This window comes from Erithacus rubecula (assembly GCF_903797595.1).
Source record: "Erithacus rubecula genome assembly, chromosome: 9".
Taxonomy (NCBI): Eukaryota; Metazoa; Chordata; class Aves; order Passeriformes; family Muscicapidae; genus Erithacus; species Erithacus rubecula.
Genome location: NC_136660.1, coordinates 5,728,893 through 5,745,096, shown reverse-complemented (window position 1 = coordinate 5,745,096; position 16,204 = coordinate 5,728,893). Strand labels below are relative to the sequence as shown.

The following is a 16,204-nucleotide window of genomic DNA, read 5'->3' as shown; positions in this document are numbered from 1 at the left end:
AGAAGCTCCAACAGCCACCACAGCTCAAGGACATCACATCCCAAATATCAATGTACACATCCATTTTGTGAACGCCACAAAAGTAGATATTTCCAAGTGCCATTGCAGATTTTATGAAAAATTCACATTTTCTGTGGTTGGCCTCTTCAGTTTCAAATAAAACAAATTCAACTAGTTTATATTTCATAGAACTGAAGAGCATTCCTCTTTTCTTATCCAAGTAATTACTTTAGACTACCCTTGAGCACAGCTAAAAAACAACTGAATGGAGTCCTGCAAGCTAATGAGAAGTCTGGTCCCTGTGCCCAGATATTACTTGTTCTTAGTATTTCCACATGAAAAGCAGCTTGTCCTGCTCTGCTGTCTATTTCTCCATGAGGTGTTCCCCTGAATGTAGGTCACAAAGGCATGAATACACCTCATATTGGCAAATACTGCACAGCTGAACTGAGGGAAAATTTCAGTACCCTGTAATAATTCTATCTACATTTTTTTCCCACAAACATCCTCGGATCACAGAAATTGTAAATTTCAGAAATTGAAAGGATCATACAAAGCTGAAGGTAGCCTTGAGTAGACTAAAATACTTTTCACTCAATTTTGGCCACTACCTGTTTTCAGTCTCCCAGATTCACACATCTTTAGTACCTGCAGCAGAGCTGTGATTATTATTCCAAGGCTTCAGAAGCAAGTTAAATTTTCCAGTATTTAGCTGGACTCCTAATTCATATCCTACACAAGGGTTAAGCTCAGTAGAAAAGAAACTACACAACTCAAATTAATAAATAATTTTGCCAATCTAGAAGGTTGGCTCAGGACAATAACTTGCAAATTCAAAGGACTCCTTGAGTGTGGAAGTTCCCAGGGTGCTGTTCCGAGATGTAGGACTAGAGTTCTCCAGAAGAGAAGGGTCAGTACTACACAGTACTCGAAAATCTGGAAGTTCAATATATGTTAGTACATCATGACTCTGGAGTCTTTTACTTAACTTTGACAAGTAGGTCATTTTGCTGTCTTGTCCAGACCAACATACATAGGGTCAGAAGGCACAGTCAGGACTATCTGTAGGTTTTACTCCTTTGGGGAAGGGGGGGAGGGAGAGGGTCAAGGATCATCCCTTTGGTGTATGAAACACCCTCGCCATTCCCAGCTGTTCCAACCTTGAGCCAGTGCTATCTGCTGGGCCTGTCACCTCTAGGCTGGAGGCTGCAGCAGCAGCAGGATTTCACTCTAAGCTCCAGGAAAGATCTCAGGGCTTGCTGACAATTGTTAGGACTAAACATCAACTACTGCTTCTTAGCCTTGAGGCAAGGGAATCTTGTGATATCAAGGCCAGGGGACAGAATTCAGACCATTCCCACACAAGCTATGGAAGACCCAGAGACAAAGACCAGGTAGCTCCCAATCTTCCAGCCAACTTTTATTCTGACTTTATTTGTAGACCATATCCAGTCCAGACTATACAAAACTCAATCAATCTCTGCTGGTAGCAGAGTTTCTTACAGCAGTGCAGGCTCAGCAAGATAACTGCAGAGGAAGGGAGGATGTTAAAAGGTTTGATCTGGAGTAGAAAAGTACTGCTGAGGGGAAAAAGCCAGCAGGGGAATGATCTCAGTATTTCCCAGGCATTATCAGCAGGCATAGACACTACCAGTAGGCATGGAAAGGAAAGTAAGATTTGGTCCAGGGTATGTATGAAAGGGAAACCCAATGGATAAGAGGACTGAAAGGAACAGAAAATGCAGGAGAAGGTTGTTAAGTGGGGGAAAAAGGGAAAAAAAAAAAAAAAGAAAAAGAAAAAAAAGCAGGGAGTGCAAGAGGAAGGGCAAAAAAACAGGACTCTATCTGTCACTCATCTCTCTCCACCCACTCTGAGAAGCTTCAAAAGAGATCTGGAAATAGAGAGGGAAAAAATATGACAGTCAGATATTACTGTTCCAGCCACTGAGTCATGGCAGGAAACTACTGATACAGTAAACTAAGTTCTGTAAGGTCAGAGATGATTTGAGTTTTGTCAAGGCTCACTGTAAACGGAACAAATATTTATGGTGAAGATTTGCCCCTTCCATAACTCTTGGGGTTACCATAGAACCATTTCACAAAGCATGTTTGAAAAAAGCTGCCTTTATTTTATCATTTCACACAAGTACAGAGACATTTCTTCTCTTTCTCTCTTCCTGCATCTTGATTTTACTGCAACAAACACTTATTAAGAAAAGAATGCAGAGAAAGTAGAAAAAAACCACCAGTCTCTTCCATGCTATTGGATGCTTGGTCTACTCCAACTATTATAATTGCTGTGCCACAGAGAAATCATTTTACTATGATCTTCTCATGCTTTCCTTGAATTAGTCACCAACAGTTGTCAACATTTATGTGGCATTTTTAGACACAGTCTACATCAGCACAGTGTATGTACCAGGTGGAAAATGCTCCTACCAGAATGGCACAGCCATCCTAATTCCCACAGAAATACAACAAAGAAAAAAAGCTGGAACTTGCTGTTTTGCAGAGGGCTCACCAGACTCCTTCCAGTCCTCTAGAGAAACACCCTTACACTCTTTGCACTGCCCAGACATGTTTAGGTGTTTCTGATTCCCCACCAAGAGTTGAAGAGGTAGTGCATCATGGGATTCTCAGCAGCCAAAACAAAGGCACATGCATGCCATCCAGGCAAATTACATTTTTCAATTGACAAGCCCATTTAGAAAGGTAAAATGCTACCTAGCCCCAAAGTACTGAAGAAAGAAAAACAGCAGACACAGGATTCAGAGATAATTGGGGGAGGAGCAGTACAGTACGGGACATGGATTCTTGGGAAACTGTTATCTGTGTTACTTGTTAATTACAGTTTTTAATTACCAAGTTTTGCTTCTGCTGCCTAGGCATACTTACCACAGCTTTGCAGTCACCCATCACAGTGAACACAGCCAGGAGCTCTTGTCCTACTTCAGAGGTTAAGGCATTACAGGACGCTTGTGCACCTGCTACAGAAACCTACTATACAACCCACTAAGCAACTTTCCAACTCGGTCATCTAAAGCTAATTGCTTCCATAAGTCATGAGGGTCTCTCTCCAGTGCATCTGAGTCACTGTACCAAGCCTGAACCAGATCCAGTCAAGCACAGATCAGCAGGAAGACATGTTGTCAGGAATAGCTCTGTGGTAGCAATGCCTACCAAATCAAGGAAGTTAGTCATACCAGGGAAAGACACTGGTGACCCTGGAAAATTGTCCCATTCTTCCTCCACCAAGAAAACAGACCAAAACAGAACTTTACCTTATGAGGCTGGAGGCATTCAATCCAGTGATACACGGAATAAGCGGGCAAGTTGCAGGGCAACTTCCTGCACAATCTTCCTATGAACTGGGAAGTCATGGCTGGAGGCAATACACCTCCTAGTAGGCTACACAAAAGCACAAGCACAGGCACCTGCTACTGAGAGAAGCACTGAAGGGCCTTGAGTGTGGAATCCCTCCACCTTTTACTGACAGTAGCATTAAAGGCTGATAAATAGCTCTGATGTTTTAAGAAATAAAATAATTTGTGACATTACAGGAACTAGCCAGATTCTATCTAAGGTGCATCACTGTAACACATAACAAGTCTGAACCTCAAAACACTCCTGTCAGAGATCACTGGCCAAAAAGAAAATCTATTCCCTTTTTGTTTGGGCTTACAGGCACTGATAAACTTGATGACACGATGACGATTTGCAGCAGGGGAGCAACATTAGTCTCAGTTCTCAGTTTCCACACCAAAGGCAGCCATGGAAAAGTGCAAACAATATAATGACTCAGCATCACGGGGTGGAGACTAATTAGCAGCAGATCGGGAGCAGGCATTGGTCTCTGGAAGAAGGTGCTTCCATGAACAGAGCACAATTTTACTCATCACTTGTCTTGATCAACTGCAGAGATTTCCATGAAACAAATGCTACAGCTGCCTCAAACTGACCAAAAAACTCTGGAGTTTTATTGTTTGATTATTTGAAAAGTAGTGCCTCTGTTTTGGAACTTCCCTATTCTTTTCTTCCAATATCCATTTAGTCCTGGTAGAGTGGGACCCCACCTCCAACAACCAAAATCTCAGTGTATAGCAGGAGCATTTACCAGGCAGTGCCTCTCCATCAGCCCTCTCAGTTCACTGCAACCAGATAAAAATATTAAGATTATACAGAGAGCATCATCCTTTAACTCAATCAATGTAGATGCACTACAGGGTTATTTCAGCAATTGCTTTTTTCAAGACATGCCATTCTCCTCTGTGATTTCAGGCAACTAGTAAACTCACAGCACATGCCTTTTCACTGGTACAAAATCACTACAAAAACATTTTATCTATTTAGCTACCATATTACCCCAACAGCAAGGTGCATTTTATTCCTGCTTTAACAAACCTGTCATCAATTTGGGTTTATCAGAAAGGTATATTGTGAATACACTGAAAGATAATTCTGGTCTAACAAACCATTTAGTTTTTTCGTAGGAATATATTGAGAAATTATGGCAAAACCAAGATTTGAATCTGGATCTCCTAGTGCTCCTCACTGGACTGCCTCCTTATAAATTTTAAGCCCAAGAATTGATTTGTTTATTTTTTTAACTAAATCAGCAAGTGCATTTTTCAGGAGTTGATGTACGCCCCTTCATATTGAGAAAGGCCTTGACAATTAGCATTTATCTTCAGCTAAGCAGAGCTGAAGGATGGCACTGACATGAATTTTAAAATCTCCATTCCTCAGGGAGTGTGGCTTTTCCTGCCATTCTCAATTTGGCTGGAACTGCAGGAGGGCCAGTCAGGATGCCCCATAAACCAAGAGCATCTGGGCTGTGTGCCAAGCACCTATCTCCCTGCTGGCACAGGTGTCTCCAAACAGCTCCCCTATCTCACACAGCCTGGAACATTGGAGGAATTCCCTCCTGAAATAACAGAGACTACATAAACACTGCTTGTGTCGGTTTCACGTGCTAGGGGGTCGGGTGGATTCGCCTGAGGGAAGCGCCATGAGGCTGGGGAGTAGAAGGGCTGTCCCGCCTCTGGGGGATTCCCCCGTGAGCTGCCTGCAACCAATGGAAGAGCTGATTTAGTAGTGGACAGCTCGGGAAAAGTTATTTCACTTGCACAAATCACATTGGATCAAGCTAACTAACTTTGTTTTGGCTTCCGGCTCCCGGGAGGTGAGGTGGCTCTGGCCGTGGCCCCCGGCCCGGCTCCGGGCTCAGCCCCAGCCCCACGCCGCTTTCGGCCGGGCTCGGCTGTGCTCCCCTCTCCACGGTGCATGGCCGAGCGGGGGATGGCGCACCCACCAAAGGCTCTCCCTTCCCCCCACCCCGTTCTGAGATGATGCTCAGGGCTCAGAGTTTTTCCAGCAACAGCCTGGCCTGGCTTCCTCATGATCTGGATACAGTTTTAACTTCTTTTAATGCCTGGATAAGATTCTCGATCTCCTGAATGAGAAGAAATAAAGCATGGAGTCACAGAAGTCAGCACAATGAAGATAAAGTTCCTGATGGGAAGAGATTGAAAAGATGCAGCTGATGAGTAGCTGAGAACCTTTTTTTTGTGGGCTAAGGGGACGGTGACTACACTAAAATTCCTTTAAGCTGTGAAATATACTTGGGGAGGTTTGGTTGCTTGAGAAGAAGACTTTTTGTCTCAGGGAAATGAAGCTCTCTGTTTTGGGATTGGAATATGAAGAGACATTTGATAGAGAAGGAGATTAAGAGAATTTTTTTTTTTTCAGCAGCCTGCCTTTAAAAGTGGTACCCCATGTGTGCATCATAACCCATAACACGGCTCTGGAAGGACTGTGGAGATGGGAGGAGAGTCATAGGCTGCAATATTTTCCCAGGCAGACGTAGATTGTGAAGGTGAAGACACTCCCTAAGCCTAAACGAAAAAGGGAACTTTTCTCTCTAAAGTGAACTGAAATTATTATTTATTTAAGTAGATGACTGACTGAAGTGTTCTCCTGTATGTTGTTGTTAAGAAATGTGGAATGAAGGGAGGAGGGAATAATCTAGAAATCTTATTCTGAATTATTTTTTGTGTTAGTAATAAATATCTTCTTATATCCTTTTAAGTTTTAAGCCTGCGTTGTCTTTACTTCTAAATCCTATCTCTAAAAGAAATTAAATATATTAGAGTTGGCAAAATCCAAGTCACACCATGACACTCCTGCTTAAAAAAACTGCAATAAACATGGGCAAATGCATACCCCGTAAAATATTCTGAAGGGTTTTAACAATCACTTTGCTTGGTGACCAGGAGTTTGTCAAGCAAAGGTGGTAGGCACCATGCACTCAACCCAGCTAAAGTCTGAACCAAGCCATCAATATGACACAGTGACAAACCTCTCTGGCTCTCTCTTGCCTTGCTGCTCTGTCATTACATATTTTTAATGAAGGAGGAACTCTGGCATCCCAAAAATCCTCTTCTCCTAGGCAACAAACTGATTGACTATCTCAATCACTGATGTTTCTTTGGGATTTTTTCATTCATTCTCAACTCCATAACTGGCAGTTCCATCTACTAGGTTCTCTATTTCTGCAGTTAATGATTTTTTGAAGCAGACAAAAGGATTTAGGAACTTAAACCACCCTGCAGTAGCAGATGGGCAGATTTTTACCAAAATCAACCAGGCTAGAAAAAGCATATTAAGCACTTGCTCTGACATAGCACAGTCTGGATGGCACATCTAGGTGCTCACACAAGGTGAAAAGGTGTGTGGCAATCTGTTGCAGGATGAAAATAAAAATGAGCAGGGACAGATCCCTTGATTTACTTTGATAACACCACCAATGTCAGTTAAACTTCTTTCCTGGGTAGCCTGGCAGTGGCACAAGCAGAAGGCAGCAGTCCCTTACATAGGACATGTCCTACCAAGGCAGTTCTTGTCCCTCTTCTGAGAGGGCACAACTGGTGAGAAGTATCTAAGATGAGATGTCTATACTGCATTGCCAGACCTATGTCCTTCAGAGAGACATGACAGAATTTTACACTATGTCAGTGCTGTGAGATGACTGCACAAATACTGCCACTGGTGCCCTCAGCCTCTTGTTTGGCGTATAAAATCTTCCAGCCTAACACCTGAACATCACCTCGGATAGAGGAGAACACATCCCCCAGTCTCAAAGCTCATTCCACTCCTGTGACAGCTGCAGAAGTTACTATGGAGAAAAACAGTTCAGCACAAGAAAGCACTGCAGTAAATCTCTCTCTCCAGTTTATCATTAGAAACAAGGAGGAATGCAAGAACCCAAGCTGCTTTCTTGGGTCTCACAGTGGCCTCCCACAGCCCAACACTGCTGCAGCCTCTGTACCACCAAACTGCTCACTCATCTGCCAGATAGCTCTAGGAGCCTGCAACCAATAGGTACAGCTGACTTACATAGATGTATTTCAGTTTAAAAAAAGCCAAAATTCATTGCACACTGAAGCGTGGCAGTTTTAACCTAACACTTTCAGGCTTTTTCCTACTTCTGCTGGCAAGACCACTGTATTTTCTTGCTCATGTGAAGAAGCTTTCCCAAATATCATCACAGGGAAAAAAAAAACCCTATATACATCATTCTCTGTAGGATGCCCAAATCAACAGGCTTGCAGTGAGTGATGCAGTATCTGGGGAGTAACTGAGAGGATTGAGCCTGCTCCGTAGGAGGCATGAGGATCTCCTCAAGGAGTCAGCAGATGGCTGGGTGCTGAAGGTATCTCCCTGGTGACACCCACAGAAAACAGCTGGCAGAAACTTAGGGTGAGGGACATTGCCTCACAAGTTGTCAAACACAATTGAGCCACTTCTGGGCATCTACAAGGTTTTCATGGCACAGGGCACTTGGGAGGCCACTGCTCCTCTACAGCAATAGCTGAAGTTCAGACACCTTAAATGGCACTAGTCCTCTACATTTACACACTTGAATTATTCCTCTGCAAAACAAACTAAAAACAACTGGAAGAGCAGGTAACCACAAGAACTCAAGTTATAGCTCTCCTGTCTGCAATGTCAAAATTAGACTTTATGGTTCAATAAGTGAACATCATGATCTGATAACAATTAACAGAAAAATACCAACCTAAAGGGCAGTGACACATCCTCCCTGCCCTGTTTACAAATGTCATGATCATATGAGACAGTAGTCAAATATATCAGCAGACTAGAAATAAACCACATAGGATATGTTGATAAATATTTATTTCAAAACAGTATAGCTTTCTACATGACTAATGTGATTTAATGTGATTTCAGACTGAGGAGAAAACAACCAATGTCGATTGCTTGCTAACTATGTTTGGAGGAGTGACACAGGTAACAAAATACCATCAACTCTGGTATTCTATTCTCCTGGTAGAAAATGTGAGTAGGTAGATCAGTCAACACCATTTTGCTTTTAATACACCAGTGAGGACTAGCGCAGCATGCAACTAGAAGGCCACAGGTATCACCTTGGAAGAGGAGCAGCCATTTGTATGCAAAAGGGTCCATCCTTCACGACTGTGTGGGCTGGTTTCATGCACCAGTCAACACAGCCTGTATCACAGAGAGGTTAGAAAATGTCTGCCTTGACCTTTAAGACAATTTTATTCCCAGCTAGATCACCATCAAGCCTTTTTCACAATAGCATCTGCCACTGAACCACTGCTAATTAGTCAGTCCCTGTTCAGTGAGGGAGGAAGATGTGACAGCAAAGATGAAATTATTTTTAAAAACAAAAAGCCCCGATAAGGATTGCAGCACTTTATGACCTACACCATGCTTGTCACAGGGCAGGGTGAGTGAATTTGCCTATCACTATATGTTGCAATCATTGCGGAAATGTCTCTCTCTTCTTGTTTCCTCTCCACCCTTATTCAGAGAGTTAAGGTAAGATGGGAAAGCAGCTGCAGCTTCTAGGACATCCCATCTAGGGATCCCAGACAGCACTGGCAATGCTGTCTGTTGTGCTCTATAAGCCTCAGCTGCTTTAATGTTTTCTCAATTAAGTATCACTTTAACTGCAGTGAGCAGGATGAAGAAAATTCATGGAAGATCTTGAACATTTTGGGTGTGGTACAATAGGGGCCACACAACAGACAATGCAGTCAAAGGATTTACTGAAGCAAAGTCTTGCTGGGGGAGACAGAGAATTGGGAGAAGCTTCTTAACTTAAGAAGAGGAATTCATAGCTCAGTAGAAGTCTGTGGAATGACTATTCCAACACTTAGAAGTTTTCATTCTGCATATCACAATATCCAAAGGAAAAAGCAGGGCTCTTCCAGGGATAAGTTTGCCAGGCTGAAAGGTAAATTCCTGAGTCCCAGGAGTGTAAGTCTTCAGTTAGTTCTTTAGTCTCACGGATATGCCTGGACAGATAAAGCTTGATCATCTAAGCACAAGGCCAGCTTTATTGGAATTCCTTGTCCATCATTCTCCCAAAAATATAGAGAGGGGATTGCACAGTTTGGTATTTCTGCAGTTCCTTGGTGAATACAGAAGCATACAGTCCACAAGGCTTGAAGAAAGATCTTTGAAAAGAGAAAGTGGTATGCTTCAAAGTAGACACCCACCTTCTCTAGGGTGATGTACTGGCAATACCTGAAAGTAATGGGCTGCTCTGATGGTTCCCTGAAGACAGGAAAGCCTAGCAGGAGGATGGCAGATTCTGCATCTCCTCTCTTCTACCTCTTTCCAAAAAAAGCAGGGCTCACAGCACTGAAGGGGACTGCTGCCTGTAGCAGTCACTCCCACACAATTGTAGCCTCATCCATGTGAGCGTCCACATGATGTAGGCTATATATGCCCACTAAAGCATCTGCATCTATTCCCTGATTCCACAGGGAATAAAAACACTAAGCATACTGCTCCAAAAGCAATTTTCATTCTAGCACAGACTGCAATGACACCAGCATTGTGTCCACCCTCCTAAGTGTACTCAGCTCAGCAGTTTACTGAACACAATTGGAAGGGCTAACAACAAGGCAGGGTACCAACACTGACAGGCTGAATTTCAATAAAGTTAAGAAGCAGGTTATAGAGAGAAAAGGAAATATTTCAAAGCACATATTTGTTGTGCTGTCCTATTACACATCTGCCTAAGTTGCACTAGTAGTCAACAAATAATATATAATATTCTCTATAATTCCCTACTTTCACAAAATATAACTTATTTCTGGTGAAAAAAATACATATGCCCCAACACTGTGTAACATCATTCATACAGAATAGCAAAGTATTCAATGCAATGGGAAAGTGTCATCTTCCAAATGCTGCAAAACTCATAGACAGAAGTTACATTCAGTTCTAAGTATTAAGAAATATGCATAAAAAGGAGACCTCCTACAAGATGGCAGAAAGCTCAAACAAAAGGAAGAAGCAAAGGACAGTATGATATCCCCTTGTGTCCTGCTATTTTTTATTATTATGGAGTGCTCTACTTACACAGGGTGTGTAATAAGAACATGCCTGTATAGTAAAGTAGAGTCAACAAAAATCATCAGCAGAAAACTTATGGAAAAAGATTTTTTTTCCCAGTGCTTTCAGTAATTATACGAGTTCAGCAATTAACATAAACAAGTTCAGAACTCAACCTTGAAGTATTATCTAAGAAATACTTTGGCATTTATGTTGTGTTTGTGTAATGCATTGCTGAAAGCTCATAGACCTTCTGAAACCTGCCATAGTGTAAATGTCTGCTTCAGTCATGTTTCATTTCTCTGTGGAGAAAACTAAATCAGATTTAGCACTCTACAAAGCAAGGTATATGATAATCATCAGGTGGAAACTCAATCATATTTGAGAATCTAAGACACTTTCTTCTTTTTCAAGAGACCTTTAACTTAATCCTGACCAGTCACAGGAGGACAGAGAAATACTTGTGGTATTAATTGTCAACCACCAAACAAAATTTGGTGTCAATACACCAAACAAAAAAGTCAGCCTCTTTTTCCTCCTCATTTATTTTCCACACGCCCCTTCTATAATCTTTTCCTTTCCACACACCCCAACTACTTGAAAACCACAGGCTTTCCCATGCTATTGGATTAGTTGGATTTTGTAATGGCTGTTAGGGTAAAAATCCTTTATAATATTCTACAACAAAAGAATAGTTTTAGCCAGTCCCCTTTAGTACATATGCTTATTTTCCTCACGTCAATTTAAATAAACTACTAATTAGTAACTTATTAATTAGTAATTAAAATAAAAGACATATTAAAACTGAAGAAAGTATTTCCTAGTAAGATGTTTAAAAGCTGATAGGAACATGCAATTCATGAACCACGTTAATTTTTAATTACATTTTGCATGTGGTCATTTCAGACATGCTAGAAACAGAAGAATTATCCAATATATAACTTTGACAAATATATTCCAGAGATGCTGTCAGAAATTGATACTAAGAATAGAAGTCATTAATTTAAAGGAAGGCAGTAAATACTAATCCTTGTGGTGGAAAAGCTATTTCAAAATGTGAACTTTACCACATCCTCTTTAGTATCTTTAGTACTTACCAACATTCAGTACAGTCTTCCTGAATCTATACAAAGTCTGAGACAACAGTTCAGAAAAGCACATAAACATACATTTCATATTAAAATAAAGGTTCCCTCTGAAAAACCAGCTATAATAATTAGACATTAATACTCAATGACTATGTCCATGTTCAGGCCTGGAACAGGTCTGTGCTCTCTCAGAGCTGTCAGACATTGCAAAGGCTGTAGGAGGACCACCATCTCTTTGGAACAACAAAGAACAGGAATTAATAATGCAAGGCTGTAGACTCCAAGTGAAGGGAAGGAAAGGGAAGGCACACTGAGAATTTCTTTCAAGTCTAGCATCTCATAACTGTAATCCAGCTCCAATGTTTTCCAGGGTAGCAGAACCTCCTGACTCCATCTCCCACATCTGCTCATCCAGCCTCCTCCATATCTCCAAAACAGAGTCCATTCTGATCAGTGAACCTGCAGAACACCTAGTTGATGGAAAGAACTTTATCTGAGCACAGCACAAAACTTAATTTACTTTTCAGCAGTCAACATGAGGAACAAACACAAGGAATAAATTGCTTCTGATATTTATGCTTTTCATAGTAACAGATTAATTTCTGAGCTTACCAGTAGCTGCCACATATCTTAAGAGTTTACTGCAGATCCATAGCTGTCTTGCCATTTTCATCACAGAAGTAACAGATAGGAGTGCTGTTCTCTTCTTTCTGGGAAGCAAATGAAAGACACAGGTGGTTTGTAGGTATTTACTTAACTCACATTCCAGTCATTTAATTAATGACCAGGAAAAGGAAGCAGGAAAAGGAGAAACAGAGCCAGTTTTAACTCAGCTTAATAATCTCCAAGCCATCTGTCCACATCTTTGCATACACAACAGCCATGTCAGTGTGCCATGCTGACAATAAGCAGTGGCCAAATCAAGAGCTGCCACCACATGGGCAAACTCTCAAAGAACTGGGCTGCTAAGCCCAAACAGTTTGTTGCACTACTGAAACAGCTGATGCTCAAGACTATAATAACATGCAACACACCTGATTTAATTGGGATTCAGCCTTGGTAATAGGCCTTTGTCATCAGCACAACAGGACATGATAAAGCTTCCACAATTAAGTGAGCAACAAAACAATTTTCCTGATTTTCTTTCTTTCTTTTAGCAGTTTCTTTACGATGGCACTGAAATTGCTCGTAACATTTATTGTATATGGTTTGGTTTAAATTTGGAATTTTTCTGTGCTAAATCCTGTGCTAAAAGCAACAAGCTTTTGTCCACTGAGGCTCCAATCTGGCTGCTCCAGGCTGGAAAGCAGAGAGACCAAGGGTTTGCAAAGCCCAGCACTGTACTTCAGGGCAGGAGCTCACTGCTCAGGAATCTCTCCAGAGACCACCATGATGTTTCCAAGGCAGAATTGCCACCTATCTTACTTATGTGCAACTCTGGGAGTCCTTTTGCCCCCATTCTTTCCTCCAAAACCCCAGTTTGTGCTATTCTATCTCAGTTCAACCCCTCAGCTCCTCAGTGAGGGCCCTGCAAAGAGAAGCATGAGAGGGTGATTGCAAGTTCAGCCTCATCTCACAAAGGTGCAGGGACCAGCACCTCTCCAGCTCTTCTACAGGGCTGGTGAGAAGGGGACGGCCAAAAGCACGTTAAGGGAATTAATTCAGGTCTTGCTGAGACTTTGAGGTAAGCACTTTCAGAAAGAAGTGCAGGGGAGAGTGCGCTGGTTTCACAGGGGGGCAGGGGGAAGCCACCTGAGAGGGGCTGGAAACAGGAGGGCTGTCCCCTCTCTGGGAACTTCCTCTGTGAGCTACGGGGACCAATCAGAGAGCTGACAAACTGAGTAACCAATTAAAAGCTGTTTTGTTTTCATAAATCACATTGGTAAAGTTAATCCATTCTCTTTCGATTTCCGGCCTCCATGGAGGTGAGGTGGGCTCCGGCCAGGGCTCCGGCTCGGCCCAGCTCCCCTCTCCATGCAGCCTGGCCAAGCGGGGGATGGGGGAGCCACCGAAGCCCCCTGCCCTCCCGCTGTTCTTGGCTGGGGAGCCCTGGTGGCAGAGTGGGGAGAGGCTTTTGCTGAGGTCCTGGTCCCCCCCAGTGTGGCCACGACTCGGCCGGGCTTCTGCCGCTGTTTTTTGGAAGCAACCAGGAGAGGGATAGAAGCCTCCAGCTGACCCCACTCGGCATGGGGTGGTGCAGCTGAGTTTAGGAATTTCGTTTTTGCCAGCATGGCCTGGCCCAGCTCCTTCAACATTTGGATGCAGTTTTAAGCCTTTTAATGCCTGGATGACACTACAGATCTCCTGAGCTCCCCTGAATGAGAAGAATAAAGCAAGGAGTCTACTGAAGTCAGTGAAATGAAGATTAAGTTTCCAGATGGGAAGAGACTGAAGAGATGCCACTGATAAGTAGCTGAAAACCCTTTTAGTGGGCTACGAAGGGACTGTGACTACACGGAAATTCCTTTAAACTGTGAAATATACTTGTGGAGGTTAAAGTGCATGAGAAGATGATCGTTTGCCTCGAGGAATGGGGCTCTCTGTTTTGGGACTGGAAATATGGACAGTGACATTTAACAGGAAGAGAGATGAAGAGAATTTTGTCTTTCAGCAGGTTGCCTTTTAAAGTAATACCCCAAGTGTGCAGCATAACCCATAACATGGCTCTAGAGGGACTGTGGGGTTGAGAGGAAGTTCATAATTTGCAGTTTTTCTCCGGGTGGATGCAGATTGTGAAAGGGAAGACACCCCCTAAGCCCAAACCCAAAAAAGGAACTTTTCTCTCTAGAGTGAACTGAAATGATTGTTTAAGTAGATAACTGACTGAAGTGTTCTCTGTATGTTGCTGTTAAATGTGGAAGATGAGGGAAGGGGGAGGAGGGAATAATCTGGAAATCTTATTCTGAATTTCTTTTTTTGTGTGTGTGTTATTAAGAAATTTCTTCTTATGTCCTTTTAAGTTTTAAGCCTGCCTTGTTTTTGCTCCTAAATCCTATCTCTAAAAGAAATTGAATATATTAAAATTGGCAAGCCCAAGTCAAACCTTAACAGAGAGTCACAAATCTATGGTGGCTGGCCTATGCAGCCATGTCCACAAGGCAAAAGCTGCCCAACTGAACCCATACCATGCTCCAAGCCACGATGACACCCACAGTCCTCCTGCCATCACCTCAGTCTAGAGACACCCACATCCCTCCTGCCATTGCCTGAGCCCCTCAGGACAGGAATAGCCTCCCCACAGCCCTCTATACCAACAGGCCTGCGTGCTGGGGAGACCCAGACTGTTATGTGAGAGAGTGCCAAAGTGCAGCCCTAAGTGGAGCTGTGGGGCAGGAGGCCCGCTGCCTGCCCACTATGGGACTGCCCTTGCCCAGGCCACTGGAAATTGGGAAGTCAAAGAATTTCCAGTGTAGAAATTACCTTCTCTGCAATTCTTTGCGAATGCCTGAGGGAACAAAACAGTCCATGAGGTTAGTGGAGAAGAGCAACTCTGCCCAGATATATGAGATCTGCTAGAAGTGTCTTAGTGTACAGCTGGTGGGCTCCTCCTGGCTGCATAAGCAGAGCTTGTGTGATGGTGCAGGAAACAGTGGCAAGGAAGGGGAATTGAAAGCCTTGGAGGAGCACTGAGAAAGCCACCTTCTCCACAGCTGCTCCCTGTGGCCAAAACCACCCAGTTAGGGCCATTGGTGATGGACAAGTGTTGTGTGGGCAGGGACATGTGAGCGCACGGGATCAAGCAGGGAACAAGGGCACCTCCCCCTGTCCATGGTCCCATGGGATGCCTCAGTCCATGCCTGTATCCAACCCTCCCTGTTGGCACTGAGTCATCCCTCAAAGCATCCTCCCTTCAGGCTATCAGAACCCAAGGCAATGGCCAGTATTTCTTACTGACATTCCCATCCCTAAATACATTTTCACCATGGAGACCATCTCCCTCACTCATCTCTTATCCCAGGAGATGCAACTTTGTGGGACTCCAACTCCTGCTTGTTAGCTCAAGCCAAAAGGAATGACTATCAACTAAGAATAAATACTAATTAACCTGAATCTTTCATCATATCGTGATCTGAACCAGATGCTATCTCTAAGTTTAGGCTGCTTTGAGATACAACCTCTATCTGCAGCAGGCAAAAATAAGATTACTTCTTTTGATAAAGTTAATTGTGGGCTCCGACAAGACACATTTCTTGGCAATACTGTGCTTTTATCTTTAAATGCTGTGAACTCACAAGGGTTTGAAAAGTCTTACATTTTGAGTGCCTCCCATATGAGTTCCAACCCAGGAAACTTCCTATGTCATGCTGGAAAAAGGTGTAGCAAACACTGCTTTAACACTGCTTTAACACTGCACACAACTGCTGAATAGAGGCTGTCTCAGAACACTCAGCCAAAGGCTGCACAAGAGCACAGGCAAGATTTACCCCCTCAATGCAGGGGACAGTGAGGGGAAAGCCATATGATCTCTTCTGTTGAGCTGGTTGAAATCAATAATGATTTATCCTGGTTTTAGTATCAGAGAAGTAATAATAGAGCAGGGTTAAAACCAAAGATTTATTTGCCAAAGTGTATCAACATTTTCAAAGCTGCTTTGATTTTTTTTCATTTGTTGGAAGTAGCTCCAATGTTTTCTAAACTACTGAAAACCGCTGTTGAAATTCCTGTAGCAAAACTGTGTTTTTCATTATGACTGTAGGTTCTGATGTAGACAACATACATAGACA

General features: G+C 42.8%; 1 long non-coding RNA gene across 2 annotated transcripts in view; it reads right to left on the bottom strand.

The window, feature by feature from the left end:
• LOC306805223 overlaps positions 1–16,204 on the bottom strand; it is a 103,903-nt gene that overhangs the window by 31,140 nt on the left and 56,559 nt on the right. The window contains exon 1 of one of the 2 annotated variants that reach the window (XR_013775155.1): positions 12,093–12,196. The exons of the other annotated variant lie outside the window; for it this stretch is intronic. This is a non-coding gene — a long non-coding RNA (uncharacterized lncRNA). Of the gene's footprint in view, positions 1–12,092; positions 12,197–16,204 lie in introns of those variants that run through there. 2 annotated transcript variants of the gene reach the window in all.